We start from the raw sequence: 12,476 nt of genomic DNA on the forward strand, positions 1-12,476 counted from the left end.
ACCTGTCACTGACCCTGTGCAACTGCCATGTATAACTGCCAGGACACTTTGACAATATGACACTTAGACAGAGATGACTTCTGCCGTCGTGCCCCCCTGCGTATGTTACCGCAGTGCTGGTAGCACTTATTGCTATCACACCACCAGCATTTCAGGCCCCTAGAAAGTGTGTATATCTATTTGCAAATTTAAAGTATTGGCACTTTTCACTTGCACTAGTTTTGATGAATCTACCTAATTGAGTATTTTAGGTCCATATTTGGAAGTCAAAACTGGGAGTGGAATCTGCACAGAGAAAGTATAATGGAAAAATGTAGACCTCGTCTGTGTTTTTAAACTACTCCTGGTTTCGGCTTACAAATACTGCTGTGTGAAAGTGGCCTTGGGCCCCATGCACACGACCGTAGAACCGGGGACCGTAACACGGTCCGCGGTTTTACAGAACCATTCAGTTCTATTGGCAGCAGACACCTTTCCGTATCTCTACGGATGGGTGTTCGTGCCGTAAATGATGGAGCGTGTCCTGGTTTTCCGGTTTTGCAGCCCGAAAATGCAGCGTAGAAGCACGCATCGTATTCGCCCTGTGCGCCGCAGGGAATTCTGGGCAAAAAAGCGCACCAAACTGGTGCAGTTTTTCGCCTGGAATGTCTGCTGCTGAAAACTGCTGCATCAACCGGCCTGCTGGCATGACGTTTCATCCCAGGACACCTCTGCAGCAGCGGTCACATGAGATGAAGTGTCATCCCAGGAGGCCGGCATCATTCAGGCCGGCCTCCTGGGAAGAAGTTTCATCCATGTGACTGCTGCTACGGCTTGTGATTGGCTGGAAAACAAGGAAAAGATCCAGCGCCAAAACGATGAAAAGAGTCTTTTTAAAAAGGAAACTCTGTTCCAATTTTATTTAAAAATGAGAACCATTTTCCAAGTGAAAGATACTGTAACCACCCTTGCGCTTGGAAAATTGTTCTCATTTTTAAATACTTTTCTAAATAAAATTGGAACAGTTTCCTTTTTAAAGACTCTTCATCGTTTTGGCACTGGATCTTTTCCTTGTTTTCCGGTTTCTTCTCCACACCGTGCGCCGACACAGAGATCCGGGCGCAGCCATCTGGAAGAATCTGCTATAAAGGAGAGCTGGAGGATTCCTCCCACAAATATTTTTTTTCTTGTGATTGGCTGCAGCGGCGGTCACACGGAATGAAGCCGGCTTGGAGGAAGAAACAGACTCCTAGGTAAGTATAGTGAGTTTTTGTTTTATTCAGGGTTGCGTTTTTTGCGGTGGAATCGCTTCGAACCCACCACAAAAAAAAAACGCAGCAACTGCTATTTGTTGCAGGTTTAACCTCCCATTGAATTCAAAATACAATTAACATGCTGTGGAATCGAATTCGGCACCACAGGTCCATTTCTGAGCGGTTTTTCCACTCCCGTATTTACGCAGCGTGTGGATGAGACTTGTTCAATCTCATCCACTTTGCTGCTACTGTATTCTGCTGCGGTTTTTCTGGACGGAAAAAACGCAGCAATTCTGCTACGTGTGGATAATCCCTTAACCCCTTCCCGCTCCTTGACGTACTATTACGTCATGGCAGCTCTATCGTTCGCGCTCCATGCCGTAATAGTACGTCTTGCAGTTAGAACAGCGGTGCGCGCGCCCGGCGCGTTCATGCGCTGTGATAGCTGCTGTTTCTGACAGCAGGCTATCACGGCATAATGGGACGGGACCATTTACTATGGTCCCGCCTCGCCGATCGCCGCTATTGGCTAGTCAGTGAGTAACTAGCCAATAGCAGCGATCGGTCTCATTCAGCACAGCAGTGCTCGAGCCCGGCGTTCCTGAGCTGTGATAGCTGCTGTTTCTGACAGCATGCTATCACAGCATAATGGGCCGGGACCATTTACTATGGTCCCGCCTCGCCGATCGCCGCTATTGGCTAGTCAGTGAGTAACTAGCCAATAGCAGCGATCATTCTCGTCACTTCCTCTCTCTGACCTCACATCCTGCTGCAACCGCCCTGAACGCCCTGTTGGAGTTAGCGAGGCGTTGAGATCGGTTGTGAGCAGAGAGTCAGAGAGAAAAGAAGTGAAAAAAAGTGAAAAAAAGTTTCTAAAACAACGTTTTTTTTGCTTCCCACCACCCCATCCACTACCCACTCCTGTTCCCTTCCTCTTTGAGTTCTACCCACGTTTTTTGGTCAGTGATCTCCTATCACTGACCACTTTTCAGTCTTCAGGACCACATTTCTTGGTCCCTGGGGATTTTTTTTTCATTTTTTTCTATATAAAACATAAAACAAAAAAAAAAATATAAAAAGAAAAAAAAGAAACAAAAAAATAGTTAGTTTAGCCAATTTTGAAAATTTAACTGGTTAGTTTAGTATTAGGGTTAGTTAGTGTCAGGGAACCGTCAAAAAGCGTAGTTAGGTATAGTGTCAGGGAATTTAGCGTCAGGAATCGGTCACCGTAGATAGGCTTAGCGTTAGGGATCCATCACCGTAGTTAGGTTTAGCGTCAGGGAAGCTCGGAATAATTAGATAGGTTTAGTGTCAGGCACCCGTCACCGTAGTTAGGTTTAGTGTCAGGGAAGCTTGAAATAATCTAGATAGGTTTAGTGTCAGGGAATCGTCGCCGTAGTTAGGTTTAGCGTTAGGGAAGTCCACATAAAATTTAGTTAGGTTTAGTGTTAGGAACCCTCGCCCTAGTTAGCTTTAGTGTCAGGGAAGTCCACTTGCTCTCTAAAAACAAAACACACATTTGTGCTAGTTGTGCTATCCTATTGCTCCCAGTTAGGGATTTATTTTTTTGCAGTATATAAATTTTGTCTTCGCACAACAAGCATGTCCCAACGGACATTTACTGCTGAAGAGGCGTATGCATTTCTGGCCTCCGACACAGACTCGTCGGATGGCGATACACTATTTTATTTGTCTACCTCCTCATCCAGCGATGAAGAGGAGGGACCCCCTAGGAGACGCCCCAGGACCACCACCATAGTAGAAATCCCTGAGAGAAGTGACCCCACAACAAGTGATACCCCTGAGCGAAGTGACCCCATTTGGACGCCCACACCAGACCATTATGAACCCCAAATCCCTGAGTACACGGGCAGCCCAGGCATCAAATTTAACACGGCAGGGTTCAGTGAGATGGACTTTTTCAAGTTCTTCTTCACTGATAACTTTATAGAGCTAATGGTCACCCAGACTAATTTATATGCCCAACAGTATATCACCAAGAACCCCAACTCATTTTATGCCCAATCCCAGAGGTGGACTCCTGTAAACGCAGCAGAGTTGGGCAAGTTCTGGGGACTGCTCTTGAACATGGGGCTTCTAAAAAAGCCATCCATTAGGACCTACTGGAGCACGGACATCCTATACCACACCCCGATGTACCGTATGGCCATGTCCAGGATGCGTTATGAGGCAATACTTCGCTTCCTACATTATGCCGATAATGAGCAGTGCCCACCCCGAGATGACCCCAGTTTTGACCGTTTATATAAACTGAGACCCCTATTAGACCATTTCAGTGCCCGGTTTGCCCAAGCATACACCCCCGAGAAGTGTATTTCCATTGATGAGTCCCTGGTACATTTTAAAGGGAGGCTTCAATTCCGCCAATACCTGCCAAGTAAGAGGGCAAGGTATGGCGTGAAGTTGTATAAGCTGTGCGAGAGTGCATCAGGGTATACATATAAATTCAGGATATATGAAGGGAAGGACAGCAGTATTCAGCCCCCAGAATGCCCCCCCTTACTGGGAATTAACGCAAAAATTGTGTGGGATTTGGTGCACCCACTGCTGGACCAGGGTTACCACCTCTACCTGGATAATTTTTATACCAGCGTCCCGCTCTTCAAGTGCCTCGCTTCCAGAAGGACTGCGGCATGCGGCACTGCTAGAAAAAATCTTAGAGGCCTCCCTAAAACACTGCTTGGGCAAACACTCAGAAGGGGTGAGAGCAGGGCACATTCTAGTAGCAACATATTGTGTGTCAAGTACAAGGACAAGAGAGATGTCCTTGTATTGACAACAATACATGGCCACACCAGTACCCATGTACCTGTACGAGGTACCAGTACAGAGACCCCCAAACCAGATTGCATCCTGGACTACAATAGGTACATGGGAGGGGTGGACTTGTCAGATCAAGTCCTGAAGCCCTACAGCGCTACGCGGAAATCGAGGGTGTGGTATAAGAAGCTGGCCGTGCACATCATACAGATGGCATTGTACAATGCGTACGTGCTACGTCGATGTGCAGGCCAGAGGGGAACTTTCCTGGAATTTCAAGAGGTGGTTATAAAGAACCTAATTTTTGGCGACCAGGAAGGAGGGGCACCCAGTACTTCTGGAAGCGAGGCCACACGCATCGTACCAGGGCAACACTTTCCAGGAGAAGTTCCCCAAACTGGCAAGAAGGGAAAAAGTCAAAAGAGGTGCAAAGTGTGCTATAAGAGGGGGATAAGGAAGGACACAACATACCAATGCGACACGTGTCCCGAAAAACCAGGGCTCTGTATGAAAGATTGTTTTAAAATTTACCATACATCCCTTGATTTTTAATTTACCCTGATGCACTCCGCACAGCTTATCCCCCTCATCTTTCCCTTTTGAGCCCTGCCATGTGCCCAAGCAGCAAATAACAGCCACATGTAGGGTATTGCCGTACCCGGGAGAACCCACATTACAATTTATGGGGTGTATGTCTCCGGTGGCACATGCTGGGCACAATATATCGGACACTGAAATGGCATATATGTATAGGAAATTGCAAATCTCACTTTGCACCATCTACTGCGCATTACCTTTTACACAATAACTGTTGGGTCAAAATGCTCACTACACTCTAGATGAATGTCTTAAGGGGTGTAGTTTTTAAAATGGGTTCACTTCTCGGGGGTTTCAACTGTACTGGTACCTCAGGGGTTCTGCCTACATGACTTAGCACCAGAAAAGCTCCAGTAGGCTAAATGGTGGTCCTTCCCTTCTGAGCCCTGTCGTGTGCCCAGGCAGCTAATAACAGCCACATGTAGGGTATTGCCGTACCCGGGAGAACCCACATTACAATTTATGGGGTGTATGTCTCCAGTGGCACATGCTGGGCACAATATATCAGACACTGAAATGGCATATATGCATAGGAAATTGCAAATATCACTTTGCACCATCTGCTGCGCATTACCTTTTACACAATAACTGTGGGGTCAAAATGCTCACTACACCACTAGATGAATGTCTTAAGGGGTGTAGTTTTTAAAATGGGGTCACTTCTCGGGGGTTTCAACTGTACTGGTACCTCAGGGGTTCTGCCTACATGACTTAGCACCAGAAAAGCTCCAGTAGGCTAAATGGTGGTCCTTCCCTTCTGAGCCCTGTCGTGTGCCCAGGCAGCTAATAACAGCCACATGTAGGGTATTGCCGTACCCGGGAGAACCCACATTACAATTTATGGGGTGTATGTCTCCAGTGGCACATGCTGGGCACAATATATCAGACACTGAAATGGCATATATGCATAGGAAATTGCAAATCTCACTTTGCACCATCTGCTGCGCATTACCTTTTACACAATAACTGTGGGGTCAAAATGCTCACTACACCACTAGATGAATGTCTTAAGGGGTGTAGTTTTTAAAATGGGGTCACTTCTCGGGGGTTTCAACTGTACTGGTACCTCAGGGGTTCTGCCTACATGACTTAGCACCAGAAAAGCTCCAGTAGGCTAAATGGTGGTCCTTCCCTTCTGAGCCCTGTCGTGTGCCCAGTCAGCTAATAACAGCCACATGTAGGGTATTGCCGTACCCGGGAGAACCCACATTACAATTTATGGGGTGTATGTCTCCAGTGGCACATGCTGGGCACAATATATCAAACACTGAAATGGCATATATGCATAGGAAATTGCAAATCTCACTTTGCACCATCTGCTGCGCATTACCTTTTACACAATAACTGTGGGGTCAAAATGCTCACTACACCACTAGATGAATGTCTTAAGGGGTGTAGTTTTTAAAATGGGGTCACTTCTCGGGGGTTTTAACTGTACTGGTACCTCAGGGGCTTCTGCCTACATGACTTAGCACAAGAAAAGCTCCAGTAGGCCAAATGGTGGTCCTTTCCTTCTGAGTCCTGCCATGGGCCCAAACATCAGTTTATCACCACAAATGGGGTATTGCCGCACTCAGGACAAATTGGGCAACAAAATGGGGTGTTTTATTCCTTGTGAAAATAAGAAATTTTGAACAAAAATTACATCTTAATGGAAAAAAATATCATTTTTTTAATTCACAGCCCAATTCAAATAGGTGCTGTGAAAAAACGGTGTGGTCAAAATGATAACAACAACCATAAATGAATTCCTTGAGGGGTCTAGTTTCCAAAATGGGGTCACTTCTGGTGGGTTTCCATTGCTTTCATACCTCTGGGGCTCTGCAAATGCGACATGGAACCCGAAAACCAATCCAGCAAAATCTGGACTCCAACAAACACATAGCGCTCCTTTCCTTCTGAGTCCTCCCATGGGCCCAAACGGCAGTTTATCACCACAAATGGGGTATTGCCGCACTAAGGACAAATTGGGCAACAAAATGGGGTGTTTTATTCCTTGTGAAAATAAGAAATTTTGAACAAAAATTACATCTTAATGGAAAAAATATCATTTTTTTAATTTCACAGCCCAATTCAAATAGGTGCTGTGAAAAAACGGTGTGGTCAAAATGATAACAACAACCATAAATGAATTCCTTGAGGGGTCTAGTTTCCAAAATGGGGTCACTTCTGGTGGGTTTCCATTGCTTTCATACCTCAACACCTCTTCAAACCTGGCATGCTGCCTAAAATATATTCTAATAAAAAAGAGGCCTCAAAATGCACTAGGTGCTCCTTTGTTTCTGAGGCTTGTGTTTTATTCCACGAGCGCACTAGAGCCACATGTGGGACATTTCTAAAAACTGCAGAATCTGGACAATACATATTTAGTAGTATTTCTCTGGTAAAATCTTCTGTGTTACAGAAAAAAATGGAATAATATTGAAATTCAGCAAGAAAAATGAAATTTGCAAATTTCACCTCCACATTGCTTTAATTCCTGTGAAATGCCTGAAGGGTTAAAAAACTTTCTAAATGCTGTTTTGAATACTTTGAGGGGTCTAGTTTTTAAAATGGGGTGTTTTATGGGGGTTTCTAATACATAGGCCCCTCAAAGCCACTTCAGAACTCAAGAGGTACCTTAAAAAAAAGGCTTTTGAAATTTTCTTAAAAATATGAGAAATTGCTGTTTATGTTCTAAGCCTTGTAACGTCCAAGAAAAATAAAAGAATGTTAAAAAAACGATGCCAATCTAAAGTAGACATATGGGAAATGTGAACTAGTAACTATTTTGGGTGGTATAACCGTCTGTTTTACAAGCAGATGCATTTAAATTCTGAAAAATGCAATTTTTTCAAAATTTTCTCTAAATTTTGCAATTTTTCACCAATAAACACTGAATATATCGACCAAATTTTACCACGAACATGAAGCCCAAAGTGTCACGAGAAAACAATCTCAGAATCGCTTGGATAGGTTTAAGCATTCCGACGTTATTACCACATAAAGTGAAATATGTCAGATTTGAAAAATGGGCTCTGAGCCTTAAGGCCCAAACTAGGCTGCGTCCTTAAGGGGTTAAAGAGGCTCTGTCACCAGTTTATTAAGTCCCTATCTCCTAACTAATCTAATAGGCGCTATGATGCTGAGAACTACAGTGGGATATTTTTTTTTTAAACTTTATTATTTGCAAAGTTCTGAGCATTTTTCTAAGTATGTTAATGTGGCTCTAATAAACAAATAGGAGGTTACTCTTTCTTTTCACTCTGGGCGGTGTAATGTTTTCTGACGCTGTCTAATCCGCATACAGTTTATCTCCCCCTTCCCTGCCCTGCAACACCGTGATCATATAGTATACAGATTCCATTCTAGACTGTATTCAACTGGTGATATCTCCGGTTGTCACAGCTAGAACTGCAATCCTGGTGTCATGAAAGATTAGAATCTCCTCTTTCATATGCCACCAGAACCGCTGAGATATGGCTATTTGAAGCGATTCCCCTTCCCTCTAGACCAGGGGTCTCAAACTCGGCTGGGTAAGTGGGCTAAATATAGAAAAAATGGAAAGTTGACGGGCCGCATTACTTTCAAATTTGATACAATACAAAATTATTGTTAATTAGTTATTTGATCTGCTATAACACTACATTACTATAATAATACTACATTACTATAATAATACCGCTAGGTTTAAAATTTGAGATATTTCTCCACGGTCTTATTTCAACAATCCAGTTTAAGTGTCGCTAAATGCAGTCCGGTGGCTCAGTTGGCAGCGTTTGGCAGACACACATGTCAAGATTGGGTAGCCCATTTTTAGATGGTGCCCTCTGTGGATGCTGCCACGGTGCCCTCCGTGGATGCTGCCGCGGTGCTGCCAGTGATGTCAGGGGCTTGCCCAGAGCTGGAGTCCCGGAGCAGAGCCGCTTCTAGCACTCTGCCTGGGATTCCAGCTCTGCTCCTGACATCACAGTCCATATATGGACAGAGATGTCAGGGGCAACCCCAGAGCTGGAGTCCCGGGCAGAGCGCTAGTAGGCTCTTCCTGGGACTCCAGCTGTGCTCCTGACATCACTGGGACTCCTGCTCTGGGGAAGCCCCTGACATCATTGTCGATGTATGGCCAGCGATGTCATAGGCTGTCCCAGAGCAGAGCCTATACTAGCGCTCTGCCCAGGACTCCAGCTCTGGGGAAGCCCCAGATATCATGTGTCCAAACATGGACACTGATGTCAGGGAATTCCACAGAGTCCCGGAGCAGAGCCTGTACTAGCGCTCTGCCCGGGACTCTGCTCTGGGGAAGCCCCAGACATCGCTGTTCATACGTGGACAGAAATGTCAGGGAATTCCAGAGTCTCGGAGCAGAACATGTACTAGCGGCTCTGTGTCCCGCGGGCCGCAGATAACAGCCCCAGGGGCCGCGTGCTTGAGACCCCTGCTCTAGACTGTCCCTCACACACACTGTGAAGCAGCTTCATACTGATAGGATAGCGCCGAGGCTGTGAGGAGGCTCTACCTCAGGAGAATCGCTGCTGTTACCTCCCACTTCCCTAATAAAGGCTCATTTACATATTTAGAAAAAAAAATCTCAACTTTTAAAATAAAAGTTTTGGGACACAATTTTCACTAGTATTATCAGTGCAAACGCTCATTCTCGATTAGTTCTCTGCGTAGACAGGGCAAAGATCAATCGATGAACGAGCAAATGCTAGTTCATCGGCTGATCGCATCTTTTAAGCAGCCCAAAAAAATGTTCGCCAGTCTGCAAAACCTCTTAAGGTATTTTCACACGGCCTATTTTCAGCCGTTTTTCGGGCTGTAAATGTCTCCAAACATCTGCCCATTAATTTCAATGGGAAAAACGGCTTTTCATTCCCACGCTCCGTTTCTAAAAATGACTCGTAAAAAAAACTACCTGTGAAAAAGAAGTGCATGTCCCTTCTTGAGCCGTCTTTGGAGCTGTTTTTCATTGGGTCAATAGAAAAACGGCTCCAAAAATGGCCGTCAAAAAAGCATCAAAAAACGCTTGATGCATAAAAAAACGGCTGAAAGTCAGAGGCTGATCTCCCTTGAACACCGTTCCGTATTTTACAGCGTGTGGACATACCCTTTCAGGTCGGATACGCCGCGTAGTTTTAACGAAGCGTATCCGTCCAACCCGTGGGAACACGGCCTAATAGTGCCCTGCTTTGTGCAGCATACAGTAAGGCTAGGTTCACACGGGACAGATACGTTGCGTAAAAGCACGCAGCGTATCTGTCATATGCGCCGCATGGAATTCCAGGGGAAAAAAACGCACCAAACTGTGATGCGGTTTTTCGCCCGGAATGTCCGCTTTGGAAAACGGTTGTATTAAGCGGTCTGTTAGCAGGCCAACCTCCTGGGATGACGTTTCAGCCCATGAGACCACTGCAGCGGCGGTCACCTGGGATGCGTCGTCCCAGGAGACCGACCTTCTGACATCACCCTGGTTGGCCTCCTGGGATGACGTTTCATCCCATGTGACTGCCGCTACAACCTGTGATTGGCTGCAGCGGTCACACGGGATGAATCATCATCCCGTGAGGCCGCACTGGAGGGAGGAACAGACTTCTGGGTATCAGGCTTTTTTTTTCCTGAGTTGCGTTTTTTGCTGTGGGATGGCTGTGAATCCGCCGCAACAACTGCTATTTTCAAATGTGAAAAAAACTGACATGCACTTTTTTTTACGGGGCGTTATTTTTACGTGGCGTTTTTACAAACGGCACGTCAAAAAGATGCCCCATGGGAACTAAATCAATCAATGGGCAGATGTTTGGAGGTGTTCAGCCCCCTGTATTTTCAGCCGTTTTTTGGGGGCGATTACGGCGTGTGAACATGCCCGAACCCACAGCACATTCCGTCCGCAAAACCATTGTGGTGCGGTTTTACAGACTGAATTTCCGCTGTGGTATGCAGAGTTTAAATAAAAAACTTCCCGACTTACCTAGGTTGTTGTCATGGTGACATGTCCCTCCGTGGCGGTCAGGTCCAGCCTCCCTGGATGACCCTGCAGCCTGTGAGAGGCTGCAGCGGTCACATGGGATGAAACGTCATCCCAGGAGGCCGGACTGGAGGTAGAAGCAAAGAGATCTGGGTAAGTACGAATTGATTCGCTGCGAAAGGCGCAACACTTGGCTTTCTGTTGTGGGTTTTGCAACCCCATTGAATTCAATAGGGAAAACCAGCAAGAAACGAAAACGCAGTATAAATTGACGTGCTGCTGATTTCAATTTCGCAGCGGAGGTCAATTTATTAGGCCTGGTTCCCACGTAGAATAAACGGCGCATAATTTTTTTTGACAATGTGCGGAAATTCCGCAGCATTTACAGTACCAGCAAAGTGGATCAGATTTAGAAAATCTCATGCCCACGCAGTGTAAATGTTAAGAAATTGACCTGCGGTGCGGAATTTAATTCCGCAGCATGTCAGTTTATGCTGCGTTTTAGTTGATTTTCCGTTGCGGGTTTTGCTCATTGAATTCAATGGGGATGCAAAATCTGCAACAGAAAGCCATGTGTTTATGACTTTTGCGGCATCACAGGCTGCAGTGTCACATGGCCTGCAACGTCATCGTAGGAGGCCGGACTGCGCGCAGAGAAGTGGGAGGGTTTTCTTTTTTCAAGCGCTGCCTTCCACAGCAGAAATTTAGTCCGAAAAACAGCACCACAATTTTTTATATATTTTTTTGGGGACGGAATGTACTGCGGGTTCCAGGTTGGATACGCAGCGTATCTGACCTGTGTGAACCTGGCCTTAACGTTTTTGCTGCGTTTCTTTTTCGCAGCATGAGCATGAGATTTTCAAAATTTCATCCACTTTGCTGCTACTGTAAATGCTGCGGAATCTCTGCGCATAATTCCATTGCGGAAATTCTGCGGCGTTTACGCTACGTGGGAACCCGGCCTTAGGGTATGTTCACACAGGGTGGATACACTGCGTAAAAGTACACAACATATTCGCCTTGGAGTCCGCATGGAATTCCGGCGAAAAAACACAGTTTTTCGGCTAGGAATGTCTGCTGCGGAAAACAGCACGTAAAAACTCCTCTAGACTTTCCCATAGCCATGGCGACGCATCCCTCTGATATCCTGCAGCTCGGCCTCCTGGGATGACATTTCATCTCATATGACCGCCGCAGCCTGTGATTGGCTTCAGCAGTCACACAGGATGAGATGTCATCCCTGGAGGCCGAGCTGGATGGAGGAGCGTGGAGATCTAGGTAAGTATAGACCCGCAACGTCTTCTATTTGTTGCTGGTTTTAATGGGGAAAATCCGCAACAGAAATGCAGCAATTCCACAGCATAAGAACCGTATTTTACGTGCGCAAAACGGACACGTTTGTATGAAAAAGGCCTATGTTTACATGCTGTGGAATAACAAGCACACCGCAGGTTAATTTATGAAAGCATTTTCGGCAGGTTTTTCCGCAGTGCGTGGATGAGATTATTTATACTGCTGCTACCGTAATACGCTGAAGATTTTCCGCAATGAAATCCATTGCGGAAAATTCACAGTATTTACGCTACGTGTGAACCTGAACTTACTGGGTGTTGCGGAGACTCCGCACACAAATTGACCAGCGGTGCGGGTTTTTTTTTAAGCCGCAGCATATAAACTGTGGTTGCGGAATCGCCGGTAATTTGTTGCGAGTTTTCCTCCATTGAATTTAATGGGGATCTAAACCCCGCAACAATCAAGTGTTGCGACTTTTGTGGCGGAATCACAGTGATCATGTTGCAAAAATCGCAAGTTAGAAAAAAAAAAAACAACAAATAAACCCTAGGCCGGCCCCCTGCAATGATGTTTTATCTCACGTGACCGCCGCTGCATCGAATCACAGGCTGCAGCGATCTCCTGGGATG

Source organism: Rhinoderma darwinii, chromosome 8, assembly GCF_050947455.1.
Source record: "Rhinoderma darwinii isolate aRhiDar2 chromosome 8, aRhiDar2.hap1, whole genome shotgun sequence".
Taxonomy (NCBI): domain Eukaryota; kingdom Metazoa; phylum Chordata; class Amphibia; order Anura; family Rhinodermatidae; genus Rhinoderma; species Rhinoderma darwinii.